This window comes from Castanea sativa, chromosome 5 (genome assembly GCF_040712315.1).
Source record: "Castanea sativa cultivar Marrone di Chiusa Pesio chromosome 5, ASM4071231v1".
NCBI lineage: Eukaryota > Viridiplantae > Streptophyta > Magnoliopsida > Fagales > Fagaceae > Castanea > Castanea sativa.
This window is the reverse complement of record NC_134017.1, coordinates 49,152,427-49,164,732: the sequence shown is the minus strand read 5'-3', so window position 1 is coordinate 49,164,732 and position 12,306 is coordinate 49,152,427. Positions and strand designations below refer to the sequence as shown.

Below are 12,306 nucleotides of genomic sequence, written 5' to 3'. Positions count from 1 at the left end.
AGAAGATTCTGAAGGTCGGAAAGCAAACCTGAAGTCCAGTCATATAATCAGTGGCTCCTGAGTTAATGACCTGAGTCAATGACCTAGGATTCTTGAGTGGTGAGACAAGCAATTTTAGTATTTTTCTGAACTAGAGTACCAGTGGAAGAAGATCATGCAACCAAATTAGATTGAAGAGACACTAGGCAACAATACTTTTCTTAGGAGTGGATACTATGGTTGTGGACTTTTGTGAATGGATACTACCAGTCTCAATGGCCACCTCTGGAGAATCTACAAGTCTTCAAAGCAGTGCAGAAGCGGATTTCACTCAAGTAGTCACGGGAAGACTTGGCGCAGACTTGATTGCGGAGTTGAGCTGAGACTGAAAAGAATGTAAATATTGGCTAGATAGTCGATGATTAACATACCCGACTCCTCTACTATCCTTCAAATGGCTAAATTTATAAATGAAATAAATATATTTTTAAAAAATCAATAATAGAGAAAACCTCTTTAATTTTGTCTGCAATAACCCTTTTTTACTTCGATAACCCAGCTCTGTCAAAAGCTTGCTGAACCTTTCTTTTTTATTCCTTGAAACATAGAAAAAAGATGTTAATCTTGGTTGGAGGGTCAATGCTCACATTGGCTCCTCTTTTTGCCTTTGATGTATAAATAAAATAAATAATAAAAAAGATCTCTTTGATTTTGTCGATAACCCAGCCTAGTCAAGATCTCGCCAAACCATTCTTTTTTGTTCGTATGAATCATAGGAAAAAAATGTTAATCTTGGGGCTATATAAATAAATAAAATAAATCTATTCGTAAAATAAATAATGGAAATAGTGTCTTTGATTTTGTCCACAACCGAGCCTAGTCAGGACCTCATCGAGCCTTTCTTTTTGTTCCCATGAATCATAAAAAAATGTTACTCTTAGTTACAAGGTTGATGCTCAACTTACCTCGCTCCTCTATTAACATTTGAGCGACTAAATATATAAATAAAATAAATAATAGAAAAGATCTCTTTTATTTTGTTTACAACCCAGCATCTCAGCATCTCATCGAGTCTTCCTTTTTTGTTCCTGTCAACCATAGAAAAAAAATGTTAATCTTGGCTAGAGGGTCGATGAGCAACTTACCAGCTCCTCTATTTGCCTTTGAACGAATAAATATATAAATAAGATAAATAATAAAAAGATCTTTATAATTTTGTTTGCAGGCACTTGTTTTACTTTCACAACCCAACCTAGTCGAAACTTTGTCGAGCCTTTCTTTGTTCTTCCTATTATTCATAGAAAAACAAAATTAACATTTTGGTTAGAAGGTCGATACTCAACTTACACGACTCCTCAATTAGCCTTTAAGGGGCTAAATAATAAATAAAATAAACAATAGAAAAGGTGTCTTTAATTTTGTCCATAATTAGGCCTAGTCAGGACCTCGACAAGCCTTTCTTCTTCGTTCCTGTGAATCATAGAAAAAAATGTTACTCTTGGTTAGAGGGTTGATGCACAACTTATCTAGCTCCTCTATTAGCCCTTGAATGACTAAATATATAAATAAAATTAATAATCGAAAAGATCTCTTATCCGTAACCCAACTTAGTCAGAACATCGCTGAACATTTTTTTTTTTTTTTCCCTGTGTATCATAGAAAAATAAAAGTTAATCTTGGGTAGAGTTTAAAATAATTATATAAATAAAATAATTAATAGAAAATATCTCTTTGATTTTGTTGCAAGAGCCTATTTTACTTTCACAACTCAACCTAGTCAAGACCTCGCCAAACATTTCTTTGTTATTCCTATAATTCATAGAAAAAAAATGTTAATCTTGTTTAGAGGGTCAATGCTCAAATTACATGGCTCATTGATTAGCTTTTAAAGGGCTAAATAAATAAATAATAGAAATTGTGTCTTTGATTTTTTCCAAAACTGAGCCTAATCAGGACCTTGCCAAGCCTTTCTTTTTGTTTATGTGAATCATAAAAAATAAAAAAAAAATGTTACTCTTGGTTAGAGGGTTGATGGTCAACTTACCTAACTCCTTGGCTAATATATAAATAAAATAAATAATAATAAAGATCTCTTTGATTTTGTTCACAACCCAACATAGTTAGGACCTCGCCAAGCCTTTCTTTTTTGTTCCTATGAATCATAGAAAGAAAATGTATTAATAGAATGCTTAACTAAATAAAATAAATATATAAATATATAAATAAAATCAACAGCTAAATATATAAATAAAATAAATATATTAATAAAATAAAATAATAGAAAATATCTCTTTGATTTTATCCACAACCCAGCCTAGCCTAAACCTCGTCAAGCCTTTCATTTTGTTCCTGTGAATCATAGGAAAAAAAAATGTTAATCTTGGTTAAAGGGTTAATGATCAACTTACTTGGCTCCTTTATTTGCCTTTGAACGGCTAATGTAGACTCCTCACATATGGTGGGGGCTCGCTAGACCTATATAATTTAAAAAATCTCAATAATTTTACATATTATTATTTATATAAATTATTTATAGAATTAATAAATAAAAAGTAAGTTTATATATAAGTTATATAATTAATAATAAATATGAATTAAATAAATAATAAAATAGACCTCTTTTGAATGTTTGAAATCCTACTACATTAGATGAGGAAGTACCCAACCTCAAGTCTGTAGAAAAACACAAGATCTATAGGAAAAAATTTCTTCTAAAACTTCACAAGAATTGGTTTATAGCCAGATAGTATATGCAACTGTGTCCAAGCTCCATATTTTAGATAAATTGAAAGTTAGCAAACACCTAAAAATGGAAGAGTTGCTATGGAGCAAAAATTTAGAATGTCCAAAATATCCAAGACAGTAGAATCACTAGTTGATACACTAACGAGAAAATTCTACTTTATGGACAACAAAGAAGAATATGAAGAATATAAAGAACATGTCATTATTGTTGATGATCAATTGGTCTTACTAGAATTACACTACTTTAAGTGTAGAAGATCACCTAGACACAAACCTGAAGGTTAGAAGGCAAAAAGGGATGAGTGCAACATACACAAAATACACTTAGATTAAAAATCCTAGAACAAATAAATTCTCTTAGAATCCAGCTGAGAAGAAAAAAAAAAAAAAAAAGAAGAAGAAGAAGATTGAAAAGCCAAGAAAAAATAGATGAGAATTTCTTTAGAATCCAAGAAAATAAGATAGAAGAAAATGACAAGGCTAAAACAAGAATTGAGAAACAAGTCAAAGCTAGCCAAGGAAAAAATCCTAAAGAAAAAGCAAAGAAATTTGTGAAATTATCCAAATAGAACCAAATAAATATTACCAAATTTTATACCAATAATAAATAAAGTTGAGAAATATATAAAGTACTATTGGACTACTAGACACCATAGGACTAACTCAAATATTTGGGTACCAACTTTAAATTGCTAGGCTAAATTTTTATAATGTTTAAATAAGAGTCCTCACACACCATTCTTTATAGAAAATCATGTGGAAATAGAAAAAGGAAAATAATGGTCATAGATTACAGACAGTTAAATAAGAATTGCATATTCAATTGCAAATAAGAATTTTGGTAAGAATCAACCAGATGAATATATAAAAAGGTAAAAAATCAACATTGGGCTTAAATTTGCACTCAATCCTAGAACTTCAGCATCTACAGAAATCATACTCCAAAGGGGAGAACATGACCATTCAAAAATAATGGTACCATAAGTTTTCCCAAGAAGAACTCCTAGAAGGATCCGAACTAGTAAAGCCTAATCACAACGAGAGAGGAACCATGATTTAATCAAACCCATGAACCTTAAGAGCAGATTCTATCTCTCTAATGCGTAACAAAGCACTAGATGATCCTAAGGAACCTAGAGAGCTAGCATATGACCAACTAGAAAGTGAGTCTACTACATTATTGCACGGAAGTGAAAACAAAGATTAGTTAAAAAAAACTAAACAATGTACCCAATCACTAGGCATGTTTCACACCACACACACGAAAAGTAAAAGTTTAAAAAGGCAGGCCCATAAAAGGGAACTGTGTCAAGAAACTAATACATAACGGGAAGTTGACTACTTTATTTATTTCCTTGACATGTTTTAGTTAAAACCCAGAACTAGGGAAATCAGAGGATTTAAATAGTGCATAGACCTTTATGATATGTTGAATGCAAGCTAACCAACATGCATAATTGCTGCTACAGCCAAAATATAAACTTCAACAAAAATTTCACATTCCAAATTAGAAAGACCAAGCTGCATACAATAATTGGAGAAGGCCTGACAGGAGAGCTCCTTTCCACTTTGCAATTGACTGGATTGTCATTTGTGATAGCAGGAGAGCCAGCTACCTAATGAATAGACACAAAAAGGAGATCCCAATAGATCTTTATTTAATATTTTTAAAAGCATGCAAGCAAAACTAAATGAAATGATTTAAACCTTGGCTGCGGCCGATTCAATGGGCGATCTCAATGCATCAAAAGATGCATTGAGATGGGGGGGGGGGGGGTCAATGGGTCTTAAAGATCTGAGACCAGCAGCATTTGCAAGTATCTTGAATCCGTTGTCTGCTATTGTAACAGCGAGAAGATTCCCTTCCTTGTTCAATCTCAAGCGAGGAAGACCCTGACAGTTTATTTGGTGCAGTTGTCAGTCCAACAGGCATATTACTGATAGTTGAAGACAGTCCACAAGACTACTAGCAGGCCTAATGCCCTGCATGGCCTAGTTTTAATTTGAAGATAAACATGCATAGTTACAGTTAATTAGCTATCAACTTGTTAGGATATCACTTTAACCACCTTCCCGCCATAACATTTGCTATTTGTTTTTTCCACCACTAAGGTCCATAAACAAAGACATTGCCTAAATACAAATGTCACAGATATTGACATACATTATTTAAAAATCCACAAGATATCCATTACACACTGTGTCATCATATTCATTCACTGAAGTGCATCACATTATGTTATAATAGTAAAAAATGTCACTTACCTTGTAGGATCCATGATTGAATAAAGGTTCGGCTGTATTGCTGAAATCTTATCTCGTCCAGCCTCCTTTTCCTGAAAATGTCAATGGCAGAACATAATATCGCATATGAAAAATGATAAAAAGGATTCAAGACCAATAGTCAATATGACATATGCAACAAGGTCACTCAAAACAAGTATTTTTTGTTGATGCTTAACACTGCCAGTTTCATCAACAACCACAATGACATCTCCACCACCTACTCCATGAATCTGATGAGACTGCCACCACTATGAAAAATTATGCTAGGAAGTGACCACATAAGCATCAACTACATCACCTCCACCATTATCGGTCATTGCAACCATTAACAACCAACACCACCATATATGTCATCGACAACAACAACCAAGCCTTAGTCCCATATTTATTGAGGTTGGCTAGGGGCCCTCATCAAACTTTATGCACCTCCCCCCCTTCTGGCCATATAAGACTCAATCTATTCATATGTTGGAAATTGAATGGCAACATGACTTATCCCGGCCAATGAAGGAACAAACCAAACAATGCCACTATTTCAAACCAACAAAATATCATGACAAAAAGAACACAGCATGAAGATTTTCTTTGTTGAATTAAATGATGTGGAAAGCATGTTTTAGTAATCGCTTTGAGCAGAATGAGTCTCAATCATTCTAACAATTTTTTATTTTTATTTTTAATATAAATAGTTTATTTGCAAACTCATGTGCTATCCTTGTCAATGCAGAAAGCGTATCTTTGTAAGGAATTACATCCTGCCTCATTCCCTATGCCTGAATGAAGATGAAAAAGAAATGAATATCCAAAACACCTCAATGAAACGTAAACAAAACTTGGGTATTACCAGCCATATCATATTATTACATTACAATATCATTTTATGAAAGACAACACATATTCTGACCAGTTTTCAAGCACAGTATTATCGACTCATGGCTTAGATTATAAGACCACTTAAGACAATAAACCACAACGCTATTAACCATTTTTAAGGCCCTTGGTTTAGGGTTTAGGATTTAAGGACAGGACAGGTCATAGGTAGAAATCTTACTAACCAAGAAAAACAATACTTCCATCCACTATAATTATATAAAAAAGTGAATATATATAAAACTGAGTTTATATATGTTAATTTGTTGATGATATTCTTCTAATTGCTCCCCTTTCCTTAATTTGGCACCTTTTTATTATTTTTTCTTTAATACCCTTATCTAAGTCAACCACTTTTCTTAAAATCAATTTGCCCATTGATATCATATTATCAACAAATCAACATATATAAACTCTGTTTCCCATCTTTACCATGTCAGGCTTATACAGCCCTTCATCTCGTATGGCAGGTTGCAAATTACAAGGATTGCAGATAAAGTTAAACTTATCTTTATGGAAGAGAGAGAGAGAGAGAGAGACCAAATCATGTTGTCTGACTGTTAACAGAAAAGTGGGGTATGGGTATAGAACTTAAAAGTGAGTTATTATCTTAGAGAAACAACTTGCCAGCTTAAAAGTGATTAACAATCAACCACCTGGGGCTGCTGTTGAATTAACATTTCTAGCAGTCTTCCACAGAATCTCCACTTAGTCAATTCTAAAGAAACTTTCCTGTTAAAATAGGGGTATAGAACTCAAAGAAGACAGTTTTTGCTTAGATAATCCTGCACATCTCTGAATGCCATGTCACAGCAAAGCTTAATCATTCTGACTAATAATGGATTCTGACAGTCAATAGTTTATTCTTTTTTCTTACTAGGCAAAACTTTCTTTACATTCACATAATAATCAAACTTATCAGCTCTTCAGGTAGGCAAATACTTCTCTTTCTAATGTCTGAGAAAAAGTTTTGTTTTCCCAATTTCAAAATTGAAAAGAGATAGATATTATTGCAACTGGGAAAAAAAATACCTAGTACTATACACAGCTATAAAATGAATCTTCAAATGTCAGTTGACTGTTTAAAGGGGGAAAAAAGGTTGAAGAGAAAATTGAGCATGAAACCAGGTAAAATAATTGACTCAAACACAGCTACCATAGTTTCACATATTTAAAGGCATTACAAACAGAAGCACATATATAAGTATGAATAATTATGTAAGTATGAATAATTTTATTGAAATGAGACAAGGCATTACAAACAGAAGCAACCACAATAATCAGCAGACATAAATCACCACCAAAAAAAAAAAAAAATTGAGTGCTTTGGAGTTCGACCTGTTATTCTGAAGCATAGAAGAATGCATGTCTTACATACTACAGTGTGGCTACCAACTAAACAAATAACTGACAAGATGTCTTCTGCATCAAATTATATGCATGGCCAGTGCAACATAAAATATAAAAAATAAAAAATAAAAAATAAAAAAAAAGGTAACTCATAGATTCGAGGAGCTAAAGGCATTAAAGAGAGTGCTGATTGGAGAAGAAGGATTTATGTAGCCCACCAAAAATACAAGCACTATACATTGTCCAAAGAGTATTTAGTGTACACTCAAACAAACTAGTCGAATTATGAACACTTCCTACAAAAATTTAATATTATACAATGTAGATTCTACATGATACTAGAGACAACTATGAATACTTTTTTTTTTGATAGTTATGAATACTATCTATATAGATATGTAAACTAAATGACACTTTTTTTATAAGTAAAACTTAACTGAAGGATACAAATTTTAGATGCAAAGTTCCCTTGTTAGATGTATAACCAAATAATAAGAAAAGAAAGTGCATAAATTTTGCCCATGAATAGTTAATTTGCAAAAAGTACCTATCATTTGCTAGATTCCAAGCTTCCTGCCTCAGTTCTGGAGGTGTTTCGAGAATGGCAAGGTAGTTAGATATGAATTTATGAGAATGTTCAACATGACAAACAAATCCCATCTCTTTCAATACATGTCTTTCTGTTCTGTTCAAGTCAGTCTTGAGGTCATGATATTTCTGTTAAAAAAGTAATAGGATAAACAAGGAAACCATGAGAATTTATTGCATTTTTAGAGAAAAATAGGAGGACTATATAAGTGCAGAGGCACCTGAAGTGCTAAAATTAACCACCTATTCAGACAAAGCCATTATACTCGATGGTTGCCAAAAGGAAAAAAAGAAGAAACATTAAATTCTTGTGCCAAAGAAGAAAATGACAAACAGGTAATTCCATGGAAAAGAAGGTGGGTGCTTAACCTGTGAACCGATCTCCAAATGCTCTATCGGTGAGTTCTCCATCCTACACTCTATTCTGTGGAAAACAATAAGGACTTGTCTTGCTTTCCTTGGGGGCTTTCCTCTCCTCCAGCTTTGATGCAAGCCACAAGCAGCTTGCAGCAACTTTCTGCAAAAAATTATCACATCCCAGAAAATTAAGGGATGAGTTACATGGGCATAGAAGTTTTATGCTGTTCCAAGTTAGTAACACAACCACTATTCATTTGTTGCTAATAAAATGTAAGAATAAAAATACATTCTGGAAAACAAGGACCTTAATTCAATGAAGCTCAAGGCAACTGTTGGACTTGGTAGTGGTGAATTACGGATACAAAACTAGTGGTACATTATCAATTATCCCAATGGCATAACTAATAGAAAACAGCTTATAATCTCAAACTCTCCCTTAAGAAGTGAGGCCCAACACATGGGATTTTCATCAATTTTAAAGAAAGTTGGAGTGAAGGTAGGGTTCGAACTCATGACCACTTGCATTGATACCCTGATAAATCACTAATTGTCCCAAAAACTTCAACTATTAGGAAATGGTAAATTTAACCATAATTCTAACAATTAGAACATCATGGATACATTTCAAAGAACACTTTACTTTCCTACAGTTATTCTCAATGTAAAGAGAGAATGATAAGAGACAAAACTTAACCTTAACATTGAAGCGGTCAAACGATTTCTTGCAGTACAAACTGCCCGGTCGCCACAGCTTCAGGTCTATAAGTACATAGATTAAGGTAACATACTGAACCAACAAAATTAGGAAAAGTAAACAATTTAATAAACCCAGCATATAAAGAAATAAAAAAAACAGGATACAGTTTAAGCAAGATGCCACTTTCTTGGATGAGATCACAGCCATAGATTCGTATCTTCATCAATACCATCTTTCCTAGAAGGTGAGTTCTTTAGATGCTCATCACCATCGGTCGCCGTGGATATCATTCTAAACCAAATAACTCAACAAAACTGCCACAACATAACAAATACAAAATTTTAGTCAAACATACCCATCAAATCATTATTTTTATTTTTCAAGTCACAAACTTGAAACTGTGTATAAACATGAATGAAGCATTTAGATTTAGAAAATTTGGAGATTACCTTAATTATTGTATGGGCATCGAACACACCGGAGGGGGGCGGGTCTGGCTGTTGGGGGGTGGACCAGTGGTAGTGTGGTGATGCAGAGGCCAGAGTAAGGGGATGAGAATGAAATTCGGAAAGAGCAGAATATTATTCATAATCTGGAGTCTGGTCTTAACATCCCACAATGGATTTGTTGTGATGGAAGTGAATAGCAATCACAAGAAACCAAGAAGAATCCTATACTAAAAAAAACAAAAACCGAAACCCCAGAATTGGAATTAGAATTAAACATTAAATTGATTAATAGGGGCTTTCTCTTAGTTTCTCGAACGCCTCCATTGCTGATACCTCTCTCTCTCTGTTTTCCAAAGCCAAAACAGAGGCTTTGTGCTCAACGGGATTTTTAATATAGCCTAATTTCTCAACGGTAACATTTTTTTGAAATTCAAAAACTTTTTGGACTTGGATCACTCGAATTTTCATTATGTTAAGCTTATGGGCCTTTTCTCGTTCTAACTTTTTAAGTGGTTGATCCGGTGCCGATAGTTGGGTCCAACTCGAAGGCCCATTATTATTAAAAATTAAAAACTGAAATAAATGATACACGAGAGTATTTTCTAGCCCACTACAAAATAAAAAATAAAAACTAAATTTATTAGTATATTAAAAAAAATCAATAGTGTATGAAGTGAAATCAATGTTGATTTTTGTGATAAGTTTCCACTTCCAAATTTTGATGATATTCAGTGATCACCCATGGGTCATTGTACCAAAAAAAAGTGATAGTGTAAGGAGGGTAGGATATTTTTGGTTAGGGGTACAATTTTTTTTTTTTTTTGGGATGTGTTTAGTTAAAGAAAATGGATTAGAGAGTAGTGGCAGCTCTTTTACGAGTTTTCATATTTTGAAATCATTACATGATAGTTTATTATCATTTGTTATCATTATTTATTATCTATTATCAATGTGGGTAAGTGTGACCATTTTACTTTTTGAAGCTTGTACAATATTTTTTATTTTTATACGGTTATTATTATCTATTTGTCATTTTTTTTATAAAAATATTTTACACTAAATGAAAAAACTCAAACCACTGGTTGACTTGGTTTCTAAGGACAAAACAATCTCTCCTTCAGTGGTGACCCTAGGATTTTTTTCTAGGAGGGTCGGCAAGAAGATTTCTTATTACAAATTTGTCCATAGTATTTACTAGAAAAATAAATAAAAGATAAATTATAAATTCATTTGACATATTTTTTCTTAAAACAATGAACATATTAATTATTTTCATTAAATGAACTTTAATTATTACTATAAGAGTATGAAATTTAGTGGCCCAAACCCACTAAAAATAGTGATATTGGAATTTCTAAACCTGGCCCAAATCAATAGATACTTATAAAGAGAGTGGAATAAACAAGTTTGGACTTCACCTGTGGACACAGATAGAAAAGGAGGGATCAAAGGTCTAATATTTATATGTATGAATCTTTACAAGCTTGCTCGAGGACAATGTTCTTGGTTGTTACATACATTGTTCACTCTCTTTCTCTCAGTTACTGTTCTAGCTCTGATCTCCCTTCCTTGATTCTTTTTTGTACTTTTTTAGATCCCTTAAAACACAACCAAATTAGCCTAATTATTTAGCCAAGTGATTAACTTAGGTAAATTATGCAGATCTAAGTTAACACATATAAATCATATCATTGTAAACTGCGAAAAATAAAGAACACAACAATATGATAACCCAGGAAAACTAAACCAGTAAAAAACCTGAGGAGGATTTAACTTAGCTATCCTCGATCCTTAAGGTAAAACTGAATCCATTATGAAAGAATTGAAGTTTACACAATAGCGACTTAGACCACTAACATCCTATTGCTACCTCGAGTAGGAAACTTACTACCACGACCACGTGACAGCTCCGAGTTCACGGACTACTTCTTTCTTGAATTCCCAGCAAGTACAAGCACTCTCACTTGTATATATTTAAGCTCTTGAATTTGCAATTGAATTGATCACCAAGCTTTTGATATCAATTTAGATCTTGATAACCTTAAGTGTATGTGAAGGCAATCACCTCTAGATCTCATAAGAGATTTACACATACAACAAAAAGAGCCACAACAACAACTCCAAAACGTGGCTAGGGTTTTTCCTTTTATACCTAGGGCAAAACATAAAACCCTACACGTCATATGGGCTTAGGCTGAGTTGGAAAATTCTGCAGAAACACAATCTGTATGACTTTCGATCGATCAAGTCTAATTCTTGATCAATCGAGCCAGGCAAATTTACACAATAAATCCTACAGTAACTCCATTCCAACTTTACATAAAAGACACATACTTTGAGCACGTCTAAATAAGACTAAACCGTTTTGATCATGGTTTGCCAAATTTACAAATTAGAGTTCTAACACATTTAACCTAAAGTCTTAGAACCCAACATTTTTTTTTTTGGGATCCCTTGTATTTGAGAGTCCCTTTCCTTATATACTTCTCAGTGTGTCACATCGTGGCCCTTCATCTCCACCTACCCAAATTCTCATCACGATACCTGTCCCTTTAAACTTCTGATGAAGGTGGTAAAAGAATCTGCTTAGCTATGAACCCTATTGTTCAAGTCACTTCCTCATCAATGTAGCTGATAAAGCTATTACCAACCATTTAATGCAGAGGCAATAAGCTGCTTCTCACTGGAAACTTCCCTTACTTTCCAGGACTCTCTCACCACACCCTATCCTTCCCAATTGAATATCCCAAAGGTCCTTTGTCTCTTCCCTTCCTCGGGTGGATTCCCTCTTCAGGATTATGATGCTTTAATAATAATGATAACAACTCAATGATCCCTTCCTCGGTCATTAGGCTCCCACAATTACTACTTAAAAATAATTTTATCTATTAATTTAGGCGAATTATATGTTTACATTGGACTATCAATGCAAGATTTACATTGTAAACTAAATAAATGTGTACAATATTATACAAATTTGCA

The 12,306-nt window shown here is 33.3% G+C and overlaps 1 pseudogene; it reads right to left on the bottom strand.

Moving 5' to 3' along the window:
• Positions 1–1,322: 1,322 nt before the first annotated feature.
• Positions 1,323–9,185, bottom strand: LOC142633456 (cyclin-L1-1-like; annotated as a pseudogene).
• Positions 9,186–12,306: the final 3,121 nt, after the last annotated feature.